At 33.5% G+C, this 13,684-nt stretch overlaps 1 pseudogene; it reads right to left on the bottom strand.

Annotated features, from left to right (window-relative positions):
* LOC149558190 (uncharacterized) overlaps positions 1-11,994 on the bottom strand; it is a 53,164-nt pseudogene extending 41,170 nt beyond the window's left edge.
* Between the last annotated feature and the right edge of the window lie 1,690 nt (positions 11,995-13,684).

Consider the following 13,684-nt stretch of genomic DNA (forward strand, 5'->3'; position numbering starts at 1 on the left):
GGATAGAGGTTGAGAAGAAAAGGTTGAAGAATTGATGCTAACCAAGATGGGTAAATGGAAGTATTCCCCTGATCAGATAGCCTCTCAGATCTCTAATGAACTATTATAGAAGTTGAAGCCAAGATGGGACTCAGCTTCTCAAACAACAAAAGATATCTATGAACAAACCCTGAGGTGGTTGTTATCGAGTATTACCAATGCTGAGGTAGAAGAGTCTATGGAGAAAAATGAAGACAAGACGACTCTTAGATTTAATACTTGTTTAATATTGTTAAAGGATATAGAGCATGTAGTCAAGAATGCTACAGGTATGTGGAAGAGTATTTATCACTTGCATAAACAAAGTGACTTTCTAGTAGAAGTCAAGGATGATGACAGTGATGATGAGGAAGAAGGAACATACTTTGAGACAATTCTATTTGACAATAAAGAAGTTGAAGAAGATAAAGAGGAAGAAGCTACTACGGAAGACAATGAGGATGATGAGGAGACTGATCCTATGAAGATAGCAACAGTAGTCATTGCCTCACTTCCTCATTCTCCAAGAAAATTAACAGTTACATCAAGTTCAGAGATAGCTTCAACAAGTTTGATTGTGACCACAACAAATACATCAAAATCACTCTTCCCTCCCTCACAGCTCAACACATCACTAATAAAAGTGTCTACCACTTCATCTACCGAGCTATAGCCTCCCTCTTCTTCAGCTCCTGAGTCAGCATCATTAATAATGAGTATATCATGTTCTAAAATTTTGTGTACTTTAGTAGTCAGTATAGTTTTGAGTTCTATAGTTTTTTTTTCTACAGCTTTGGATACTTCTATAAGTATATTAGTTTTGGATTTAGTAAGCATAACGGTTAGTATTCCATCTATTGGTACTATATCAATTTTCATAGCTAGTCCTACTATCTCTACTATTGTTTCCATTCCGAATTCTAAGGCATTAAGTACAAAGGCAGTTGAACCTAAGGCTCAACCAAGTACAAGACTTTTGATTGGAAAGGAGAAAGAGGAGGACATTGACCTAGATGAAGAGATTGAAATTCCAAAATAGGATTTTGATAATGCTACTGTAGATCAAATACAAATAACTAGTCAACTCCTCCAAAAGAAAGAAAAACAAAAGAAATTGAGAGAGGAAAGAGATAAAGAAAATAAAATCATAGAAAGTGCTAAGAATATTTTGACTAAGGTGATAGGTGTTGAAGTTGACACTTCTAAACACATTTTGTTTCAATTAAAAGAGGTAGTCTAGAAGTTTAATGAGGACTCAAATGGTCAAGACAAATTGATTGAGAAAGCAGAGAAGAAATTTGATAACAAAGTGCTTGAGCACATTGCTCAACAAATTGCCATTCAGGAAGCGGAGCTTTCCCCAATTTTGACCAATCTTGAAAACTCTTGCACAAATGTAACATCATTTTTTGGAAAATTATGCAATGTTACCAACTTCACAAAGGAAATATAGAGAAAACTGACAAAAATTGATGAAGATTTGAAGGCTAGTGCACTACAGTTTTGACTTGACCCTAGTTCAAGCTCTGCACATCATATGAAAATCAGATTCTTGTCAAATATGCAGGTAGAGTTGTTGAGAGAAGAAGCAAGGATTTGGTCTTCATTGATAGATATTTAGAATATGATCCTTCCCATTATGGACACAATGTAGAAGCACATTGTTTACTCAAAAAGATTGATCCATGACAACAACTTCTCAATTACATATCCCATGATAGAACTCTCTACAGAAGTCTGGATTGCTCTACATATGTGCAAAGCTTTGCAAGAAAATTAGGATAAGACTTTAGCACTCATACTTAAGGTACATTTTGAGTTTCTTTCTTATATTGGTGTCTCTGTGTAAATAAGTTTTGAATAAATCTTTGGCATTATTGTCAAAAAGGGGGAGAAACAAAATGTATATATATGAGAGACAGTATGTATATTGTATAGGGTAGAATCATGCAAAGGAAAGTATATTGTATATACTTACAAAGGGGTGATCCCACAATAATCGGTTTGACTTTTTGACCAATTTTGACACTGAAATCAATATTTTTGCAATAAACATCACGTTCAAGTGACTATATCTCCAAAACTATAAATAATTTCAAGATGACATAAACTAGTGATTTTGAGTACTTTGTTCCTACTTCGTAACCATATTTTTTAATCTAAATTTATTTATTTTTTTATGTCAATTTTTTTAATCTCCTCCGAAAAGTGGTACATAATAAAATTCAATATTTTAAAAAGTGACAATCCGTTTGACACACATAACTTTTTTTCTAGAAATGATAATGAAGTAATTCTTTCGACATTAGATTTGTAACATCAATATCCAGAGGATGCATTTGGTTTGATTTATTTTGATTGAATATTGTATAGTTTATGAAGTTTTGAAGTGACATGAACCGTAATTCAGACATATGTTCTGTTTGACACAGATAATTTGAAGTCAATTTATCATAAACCATTTTTTTTTTTGAATAGAAAGGTATCTCAATAAGCCAGTTCCTCCATATTTTTCAAAAAATTTTAGACCTAATTTACTAATTTTTTCGAGGTGTCAAAGTCGGTTGATGTTCAATCAGTAATGACCCTATAATGAGTTAAACTCATATTTGAAAGTCTTAATGATTAAATTATGTAATAAAATTATAGTCATTGGAAAGCTTGCTCTGATCAACACATTTTGGCATTTTTAATTTTACAGGAGGAGATCATTCTCCTACAATTATGGCAGTCAAAAGAGCAAAAAAAAAAAAAAAAACAATGAAAAAAAAGTTGAAATTTTTGTGATTTTGCATGTTCATGCAAATATGGGGTTCGCGCGAACATGTTAACCATGTTCGCATGAATGCATGTTCGTGCGAACATGCAAATCATGTTTGTGTGAACATACTTATCACATATGGTAAACTCAATTTCTCATTTTGCAATTCGTTTCATTTTTGTTCATCCCACTAAAGTGGAACCCATTATTGTGGGTTCACCTAAAGACAAATTTTAAAAAATCTCAAAAACAATACCAAGCTAGTATCACACTGTAATGTATATAAGTTTTGGTTGATAAGTGTTTTTGTCACTAATGCCAAAGGGAGAGATTGTTGACATTAAGTCAAGTTTTTATTAGTGACAACACTTATTTAGATTTTGTATGGCTACCGAGCTCATTGAATAGTCTACAGTGTTTTTCATATAATTCAATAGCCACCAAGCTTTACACTTCCTATTGAGCATTCCAGTGGTTACCAAGTGAATTCAAGCAGTGTGAAGTCCAACAGTTCAACTTCAATAGTTTAGTGGTTACCAAGCTTCATAGTTCAAACTGAGCTATCAGTTCATGTGAAGTGAAGTTAGTGTTAACCAAGTTATATGATAATTGGTGTTTACCAAGTACAGTCATGGTATATGAGTAATTTGGTTTCTACCAAGTTACACAGTATCTACCAAGTCACTAGTGCAGACCGAGTTCAAGGTTACTCTAAGATGATTAGTATGGATTGAGCTTCTACTTCTACTGAATTCATGATGATGCCAAGTAATAATAGTGGATGTCGTGTATCAGAACATCACCAAGTCATGCTTTAGAACCCAAGTGTCTTCATTTGAGCCAACTTTGTAATATTGGTGTTAAATTGTATATTGGCCAAGTTTGTAATTTTTTTAATTGGTGTTAACTTGTATATGTGTGTGTGTGTGCATGTGTGTGTGTGTGTGTGTGTGTGTGTGTGTGTGTGTAATGTATTGTATCATATCCATATAGATGAATGTATGTATGCATGAATGAAAAGTGAGAGTGAAGAATATATAAAAAGCATGCGAATGTGAATCACAACAAAGTGTATTGTATGGCCATATCAACAAAGGAGTAGCAAAGTCATATCTATCACATAAAGTTGATCAATACTTCAAAGAATCTCTATTAGCAAATCAATTGTAAGTTAGAGATCTATTGTTTCATTCTAACAGGTGAACTAGTCCAAATCCTCTAACAAGGTAGACTTAACATTCTTTTATCAAATCTCTTTACTAAGTGCATACTTTATTGTATGTTTGTAAAACCTCTAACAAGGAGGACCTAGCAATCCTAATTGCTCCTAACAGGGCAAATCATTAGAAGTGATCATTGTTAGCCTTAACAGGCCAACTTGTGCTACAATATTGAAGATTTGTGGGTGTCATCCCCACCCCAGTTTTACTTTCTATTTGGAAGGTTTTTGGGTCATCAAATTATTATGTTCACATGCCATGAATGTTTATGTTTTTAGTTTCTCATGCATACAACTAGATCTGATTTAATGAATTAAATGGTTATTGGATTATTGCAATCAAGATTTGAATTTAATAAAGTTTTTGAGGTTACTAACTCACCCCTCCCCTCTCAATAACCTAGCATAGTCTTGAATATTTCCAACACACTGCTAGGAAGGGTAGTAGTAGATCGAGAAAAAGACTAAGAGAAAATAAACTCTTGGCTACCCTTTGTAAGGAAAAAACCTGACAATTTTGAGTTAACTGATAATTTAGTTAAGAAAATTGGCCCTAGACCTAAAAGGAAAGTGACTATGAGGAATTTTGGGGAATAGGAGGAGGAAGAGACTAGTAGTGGAGGGAAGGATGACGAGGTTATTAGAGGGGAACATGAGAGGCATTTCTACTCTCTGATGTATGATATGTTTAAAAATGATGCCGACACTCTAGAATTTGGGAAGGAAGGAGTGATGGGAGAATAGGGTACGGTCACGTCTCCTATTAGAATTGGTAATTTGAGTCGCAAGAGTCAAGAGGGGTTCCTTTGGAAGGTGTTGATAAGAAGCAGGAGAATATTGGGGGAGTGACACCCACAAGGAGGCAAGTACCATGGGGAAAACTGATAAATGCCAAGGGAGCTTGGATATGGCCATGTTGGAGGACACCATCAATAGTTTGATTACAAAAAATAAGTAGTTAGAGGACAAATTTGACAACATTCCTAACTTCTCTGTTAGGATCATGTGTTAGGCTATGAATACTCTTCATCTATTGTAGGTGAGCAAGGAGGATACCATAGAGGATAAGAACATGGAAATGACCCATTAGTTGTATGGCTTTCTGGTAGATGATTCATTGTGCCTGCTACTAAATAACCCAAGGAACCAAAGCAAGGAGAGTTAGCTCCCTCCTCTGTGCTACTCTTTTGATTTATTTTTGTTATGATTACTTGTTTTCGTTTAGCCTAGGGGGCCTTATATGTTGATATTTTATGGACTTGTTTAATGTTCAACAAAAAAAATTTGGCCAGTCTTATGTATAATGATGATAAGATCTTAGATATTAGTAGCAATTAATTTTAGAACATCTTAGTTTGAGGGTTTTTTATACTAAGGAAGGGGACTAGTTAATATATTGGAAATGACTTTCCATTGATTTTGAGCTTTTCTTTTTTGTCCAAGGTTAGCCTCCATTTTGGCTACTTCTAATATATAGAACATAGCCTAATAGATAATAACGTTGTTGAGTAGATCAAGAGTGGCATGTGGGACTATTCCTCTAAGATGAAATTATGTCATACCAAAGCTCTCTGGAAACAATCTCCTCTATGTCCAAAATGAACTTGCATCTATCACTAGTTTAAGATTCCTAATCTTATTGTTGAACACTCAAAAGAGAAAACCATTTTATCAAAAAATCCCTAATCTCAAGCAAATTCTAGCCTCACCCAAGTCTGTGATTAATCTATGAAAAGATTAAAAAAGAAACACTTCATTGTCATAATGCTCTCTAGCGTAATGACTAATTTACTTAGTACCATCATTGAAAATTCCTAGTGCAGATTTACATAACCTCGGATGCAACATGATAACATAACCTAACATCTTCGCAAAGGAAGACCGCATGTGCATAAACTAAGATACAACATGATAACATAACCTAACATCTTCAAAAAGGAAGACCATATAACCCAATGACTAATATACTTAGCACCACTATTGGAAACTCCCAATACACATTTGCATAATCTAGAACATAATCTAACATCTCCACAAATGAAGACCACATACTCCAACAAGCATAATTTGTCAATAGAACATGTATCATGCCAATAGTCTAGTCAAGAGTCCTCCATAGCATAATCATCTCCAATCACATGAATATGAATGTAACCATCTCATGAAAACATAACCTAAAAATGTTAGAGAATTTCCAATCAAATGTAAATGCTAAAATGTTTAGTTGAAATATGCCAAGAAATATGCCGATTAGCACCCCTTTGAAGATAATTTGTAGACCTTCAACATTCAAATATTGGAACAACATTAGATCCAACTTGCCAATCTACTAGGAATAGTCATATTCATAAACATGGTAAACATTTTTAAAAAAAACAATATCAACATTAAAAATGTAAAAGGTTATAACTGAAGCTGCAATTACTCCCTATTACCCTACAAAATCAAGACCAATCAAACATCCCTGCATAGACTTTGACAAGTTCCAATTGGTTCATTGAAATAACCATCAATAAACCCAACACTTTCTCTTGATTTTATTGCAATGCATACTTTGAATATTTTTAATTTATCCTTTCTAACCAGCCCTACTCTTGGAAGGAAAACACCAACATAAGCTACCTTTTACATACCACTATCCATTAAAAACAAGAGCCACAGAGCAACTTAGTTCCTGCCTTGTGGAAAGAGGGATAGAGGAAGATAAGGTTGATCATGTATCAGATTAAAATGTGAAGTAAAATGAAAATCTTGCTTCACCCAGCATTCCAATCTCATTCTAAAAAAAAAAGTTTTCTAAGTCTGAGCCCTTTGCTGACTCGGGATTCTTTCCACATAAGTCTTACCTCAAACTAATATAAGTTTACAGCCTTGTAAATGGTAGCAAGGACTGTGCTTGCCATAGAATGAATTGATTGTTATGCATGATTGGTGATCCATAAATAAGTCCAGTCCTTTTTCAATTCATTTGCTCGAAGAAGACTTAAAAAAGATGCATGGTATTGATAGAAGAACTCAAATAGATTTGTGTGAAATGCAAATTGTCTAGAGGGTTTACACGAAAATTTCAATAATAGGACGGTCTAGTTGAACCTGCTAGTTTGATAACATTCAATTCTGAAATGCCTGTAGCCCCATCCATATTTACTAGTGCCTTGGGAATCTTTGTCATAGGTTTGAAAATGTTGGAATTTGGGTGGTAGCTCATTGAAGTTAGGTCTATAAATAGGCTATAAATGGACTAGAATGGAAAGAGATTGTCCCACAAATGTGAGCAATGCTGGTGGAAGATAAGCCATTTGTCCTGAACCTTGAGGGAATTGATTTTGCACTTTTTTGAATCAAATATTTCATATTCTTGATCTGAAATTAAATGTGATGATAATAAGCCCTAAGTGTTATAATTATCAATGGGAACTTGCTTGAGTTTGAAATTTTGGGAATTGGGATTTAATTAGTTCCATCAAATGAAGGCCCAATCAATATGAAATCTTTTCTTCCTTGGTATGAGTTGTCATCTAGAGTAAAAAAATGATTTACCTAGGTTTAATTGTTGAGGCTTCTTTTCTCAATGATCAATAGAATGATTGTCAAAAGCCCATGATAAGTCCATGATATTTAGAAATGATAGAGATCTACAACAAAAGCCAATGAAATCCAAGAAAAAACAAAAGAAGAAAAATCTTACATAAAAATTGCTCTAGAAATGCTCTCACCATGAAAAATGTAGCCTATAGTACCCAAAACAGAGAAAGAATCAACAAAGAAGGATCTCTCAATGAGTTAAGCAATACCAAAATTAGAGATGTGAGGTTACATATCTAAATTCAAGAGCATATTGTTGGACTTTAAATCTCCACATTTTAGTTATGGTGAAGGTATGACATACCATGGGCAATGCCAATGGCTTTGTTATAAAGAATATCCCTTCCTAGAACTGGGTATAGTGAGGATTTGGAGCTTCATGAGCTGTGTAAAATTTTGAATTCTCACAAAGAAATGGAAGGTTAATTTAAGGACAAGAAGGTTAAATTGGAGTGGAAAAGATGTGGTAAGGAGTCTAAATAGATTCATACTAAGAAAGATCTTCTAAGGATAGAAGGTTTGAAGCCTAACGAGCATTTAGTGGAATGCAAAGGTCTTGAGGAAAATATTGGTGTTGAAAAGGGAGACAATGTGAATGCTAGAAAATACATAGAAACTCTTGCAACGAAAATCAAAAAGCTAGTTGAAATTGTAAAACATGTTAAGGCAGTCAAATCTACAAATCCTTTTAAAGCTTCTAAGGCTAGTAAAATTTCGTAAGAAAAAAATGATTATCATGTGGCTGGAGGAAACGATGAAGAAGAAGAGAAGGCTATAGGGATAGGTAGCATAATGGAAGCATGTGGAATTATTAATGCTAGAAAAAAAATAAACATAGGTACATCAGGTGAGGTAGAATCAAATTGTTTGGTTTAGAATTCAGCAATATAGAAGGAGTGGAGTTGACCAAAGAAGAATGCTGACAATTCTAGGCAGCCAAGGAAAAAGGCACCTGGGCAGTGGAAATCAAATTGGTTGGCATGGAGCATTTTGAGAAGTAAGGGAGAGGAAAACCTAGAAAGGATGTCATTGTTGTAGCTCCTAAACATAATGCAAGTGAAAATAAATTAAATTTTTGCAAGAGTAAGGAGATTCTTTCAGAAAATGGGTTGCCTTCTGAATCAAAGAAGTGTGCTACAAAAAAAAAGAGCCACAAACTGGATCCAAGTCTTGTGCACAAGAGTTTGATGATTTCAAGGATTTTGAAGATTGTTGTTTGGATAGAACCATCTTATCAGCTTTGAGTCCTATTCATTATAACATAGCAACACAGGTGAGTCTATGAAAGCTAGGGAATTGTAAATCTGTAAATTACAGAGTTGCATCAAGTGAAAGACTAATATTTGATCCCCAACTCACCACTTTCAATAGCTCTTAAAAAATGTAATGCCTACCTCGGCTCCACACCTAGATGAATTCAGAATACATTTAAAGCTTCATTGTTAAGGAAAGAAACTATAATAAGGCTATTTCTTAGAAGATCGTGGCACTAAAATGATAATTTCCACATCTCTTGTACATGAAAACTCGTGTGCATATATTATGCTCTTAGCCTACAGCTTTTGTAGTCACCACTCCCCATAAAATTATGACAGAACAATGTCTTCTCTTGCATTGGGAATATGAAATCTTTCTTCAGCATCTACAACCGTTTGTACAGTCTAATAGGAGAATAGAGAAAATATATTAATTAATATACATGTTAAGAAATATGTAAGTTTCCTAGGAGAGATGGGAATCCAAAGAAATACCTAAAGAATTGTTTTTGATGATTGGTAGTTGGAACAAAATTTAATCACTAGTTATGATGCATGCCTTAGTAGTAGTTTCTTGCTATGGTAGAAACTAATAAAAAGCATTCAAATAAACTATCATTTCTCAATTATCATTAATACAAATAGGTTACCTTAGAGATTTCTCCTATGCTCATAATCCTTAGAAAAATACATACAAAACATGCATAGAAAGTGAAGATAAAGAAATGGCATTCAGAATGTTCAATTTGATAAATAGAGGAATCAATCAGATCATTTCACAGAAGGAAACAAATAATATGGATACCCAATCTATTTCACATAAAAACCATAGAAATAGAAGCCCAGGTTCAATTTCTATTGCATTGACATAGATGCTTTCAAGCACAACCCATCTAGAGAGTCTTCTTCGACCCAAAAGAGCTCTCCTACTTTTTGAGGTACTTTCCCTGCAAGATGACATAATCCTACTCACCTCCTATAGGCTTTTGGGATTTGGGCCACCATTTAGCAAAAATCCAAGGGCTAACAATAATTATACAATCTCCAAACACAAAAACATTTTGTGCTAAGGATCAAACTAACCCATCAACAATACTAGTAGAAACAATAGGCATAGAATTCGAATTCGATGGTTGTATTTGTTGTGTTTTCACTATTGAGTGACCGGCTCAAAGTTATATAAAATGGTGAATATCATACTTGTTTATCAATAAATTGTCTAAATTCATCATATGCAAATATTTTTAGAACATAGTCCATTAATTTGTTTTACAATTTGTAATATTACTTGCCAATTTCTAATTACTTTTTAGAATTTTATATTATTTTTTGAATGTATGAATTAAAAGTAGATAGGCTAATATCCAAACAAAATGCACTAAGGACAAAACAAAGTCAAACTTTTTTCTTTTCAGATTTATGAAAACATGTTGATTTTTTTCCAAATTTTTTGTTGCTTTCGCAAACTACATAGATCATGAAGATCAAATGCTGAAAATTAACTATACAATTTGTAGGGAGGGTAGCCACATCTATTAAAAACTTTTAAGGAAATTTTTTTATATATCTTACTAATTTATTGTTATAAAATGGTGATTTTTCAAAATCAATATTTATCTTAAAATGTAAAATTAAACTTATTAACATAACCAAACAGTCATAAAAAATACACAAAATAGAGAGGGTCATGACCGTCAAATTCTGGACTTGATCCAAATACCCCTCTTCCTTTCTCTCTTAGAATACCTTAAGCTCTTATACACATTGTTAAATAAGTACAAGAAATTGAGAACTTAAAATTATACCTAAATAGATATATAAGGCTTAATGTGGCTTATCAATTTGATTATATCTACTGAACGAAAGCAACAAATAAGTGTGTTAGGCTTTTCCATTATTTTGAGTAGACTGCAGTTAATCCAATAAGTGTTAGATGATCTTATATGAGTGGAATAGGCATACATCAATTTTTAAAATTTCAAATTCTTCATTTGGTTGCACCATATCAAAATTAAGAATAGGAATACGTATTCCGATTTCAATTTTATTTATTTTAGAATATATAATTTTTTGAGAATATGTATCCCCATTTTCTATTCCAGAATAACTATTCTGATATATGTACTTATTAAACATTAAATAAATATATGTCCCTCTCAACTATTTTAATAGTAAACCTGTTGTTACTAACTAATCTATATAATTAGCCAAGGGTAAGGAGGAAGAAGCAGAAAGATAGGGAAACTGAAGCTGTCAAACCTGGTGACCGACTCCTATTTTCGCTGCCAAATGTAGGGCTGTATTGTGGAAACAGTCCTCATCGTGGCTCACCAATTGCGCAACTTTTTGTGCCTCTTTATTTGCCAGTAAATTTTGCACCACAGCAATTTTATCATATTCCACGGCAATATGTAAAATTGTCTTCTATTATGTCCCAACGGTCTTTGATGGCTGCTACATGTATTGCGCACAATCCAAACTCATTCTTTACGGTCATTAAATTCTTATGGCTTGAAACAAAATTTAGAACCGCCTTTACAGTCTCAAGATGTCCTGCATGGACAGCTGCAATCAGACTTGTGGTTGCCCCTCTAGCTACATCTGCTCACATTAACAGTACCTAAAATCAATATATTTATGCATAGTGCAAAAATGTATAATTCAAAATGTGCAAATGATGTATAAATTTACCTTCATTTCCAACAAGTAAACCAATCAATAAATCGATCAGAAACCGAATTGATGAGCGAACAGAATTAAATAGAGGGACTTTGGATTTGTCAAGTATCGCTGTCACTATATCTGCCTCGTATTCATATTGCCCATAGTTAGTAACTTGGGAGGCAATCTACAAGCATAATATTGACAACAACTCAAAAATAAAATAAAAAAAGTGCGAACTGACCTGAATATCCCAAGTAATCTGCCAGTCTAAGACACTGCTGCATCTCCATTGTGTCAATATATTCCTTGGCTTTAATTGTTTCTACACGACCATGCTTGCATGCTATTACCATGGCTGTTTCTCTGAACTTATTGTAACAGTAGGTAGATTGTTTCCTGTGTTGAAGGAGATCTTTGACTAGATCTAAATTATTGCATTTAGCAGCTTCATGCAGTGGAGTATTGTCATCATTGTTCTCCGCTGCAGCCATACAATATTTCTTTGAAAGAATCCATTAACAAAAGGCCGGTGGCCTTCCCTTGCAGCCTTACAACATTTCTCTGAAAGAATCCATTGAACAATAGGCCGATGGCCTTCCCTTGCAGCAATATGCAAAGAACTATCTCCCTCCAAAGTAACTTCAAGCAGAACTTGCCTGTCTAACTGTTTAAATTTGGTGTCATCTCCCTTATTTTTGCTTCAACATTCAAAGCATATACTTTGTAGCCACCCTCTCAAGCTTACACTCCTAGGTTGACAAATAAAATGAAGTCAGTATGTTATTCTTAAGAATATACATGATTTTGTCTAGTCATGGAGTCAATGTAAAAGGATGTCCAATCCTTTATTACTAAGGTACTTCGTTGACTGGCTAATATTGTTGAAAATAATTGGTTAATTGTATATTGTCTTTGATGTTAAAAAAAAAAATCATATGTATGCCAAGCTCACTTAGGCAATGAAGATAGATTCCTATGTCTACCAAGCATTTCAATATTTTTCAAGTTGAAAGACAGTGTCTACCAAGTTCTCTCAGGCGTTGAAGAGAAGTTCACAGAAGTTGAGAGTTTACCGAGCTCAATCGGATAAGAAAAGAAAGTTGGATGGAACCAATGTTAACTGAGCTCACTTAGTTACCAAAGGAACTTTGTAAATGAGTTCACTTGGTTGACGCAAGAATGCCATTTATGAGTTAGTATCCACTAAGTATGGTCGACTAACAAAGGATTTTATTACATTTTCATATTGAGTTTTATTTATTTATTTTTTGGTTCTAGCCGATTGAGAAGATGAATATTAATTATTTTAAGTTGTATTCAAGTTGACTTGACACTGTGTATGATATAAGTATAAGGTCAAGTTAAGGATTGAATGTGTAAGAGTATATGGGAGAATAGAAGATGCTAAGAGGAAGAAAATTAGAAGGATAAGAAAAATATTTGTAAGGAGTCACAAAGATACATTCAATCAAGAAGGATCAAGTATTCAAGCTAGAATTGAGATTTGTAATCACATACAATTGCATTAGAAATTAGGTCATCTTATTGTTACTTTCTAACCATTATAGTAGTGATCTACATTTTTTAATAGAGTTGGCTTAGCAACTATTTGTAAACCCTTTAAGAAGGTGCCATTTCTAGATTAAAGTGTCTAAAGACCTCTAACAAGTCCACTCCTAACAAGGTAATTAAATCCTCTAATAAGCTCACACCTAATATTGTATTTTTTACCCTCTCATAAAGTTGGCTCCTAATAGGGCTCACTTCAGAAGAGTGAAAAATAGTAACTAGTTGCAATTAGTGGGTTTTTCCAAATTAGGTTTTCACATTAAATCTTGGTGTCACTTGTGTTTATGCTATTTATTTCTTGTGTATGCAACTAAATTAATTAAGGTTAAACACAGATAATAACTTAAGATTTGCATGTTAAGAATTTTCTGAGTTATAGTTGTTATTTTAGTGATTATTGAGTTAAATAATATATTATCAGTATTAACCAAGTGTCTGTGAATTTTTCAAGCTATAATAATTTTAGTAGAGTTTATGTTCTATACTAACATCTAAGGGATCGAAGATTTATTTTAGTGGTAACTGATTCACCCTTGCCCTCTCAGTTACTCCTAATATATTGGCACGAAGTGGGTTTCTAGAAATAAGCTAAATGAATATGGAGAAGTTTGT

The sequence above is a fragment of the Cupressus sempervirens genome, chromosome 5 (genome assembly GCF_028749045.1).
Source record: "Cupressus sempervirens isolate cs-2001-9-10 chromosome 5, ASM2874904v1, whole genome shotgun sequence".
Lineage (NCBI taxonomy): Eukaryota > Viridiplantae > Streptophyta > Pinopsida > Cupressales > Cupressaceae > Cupressus > Cupressus sempervirens.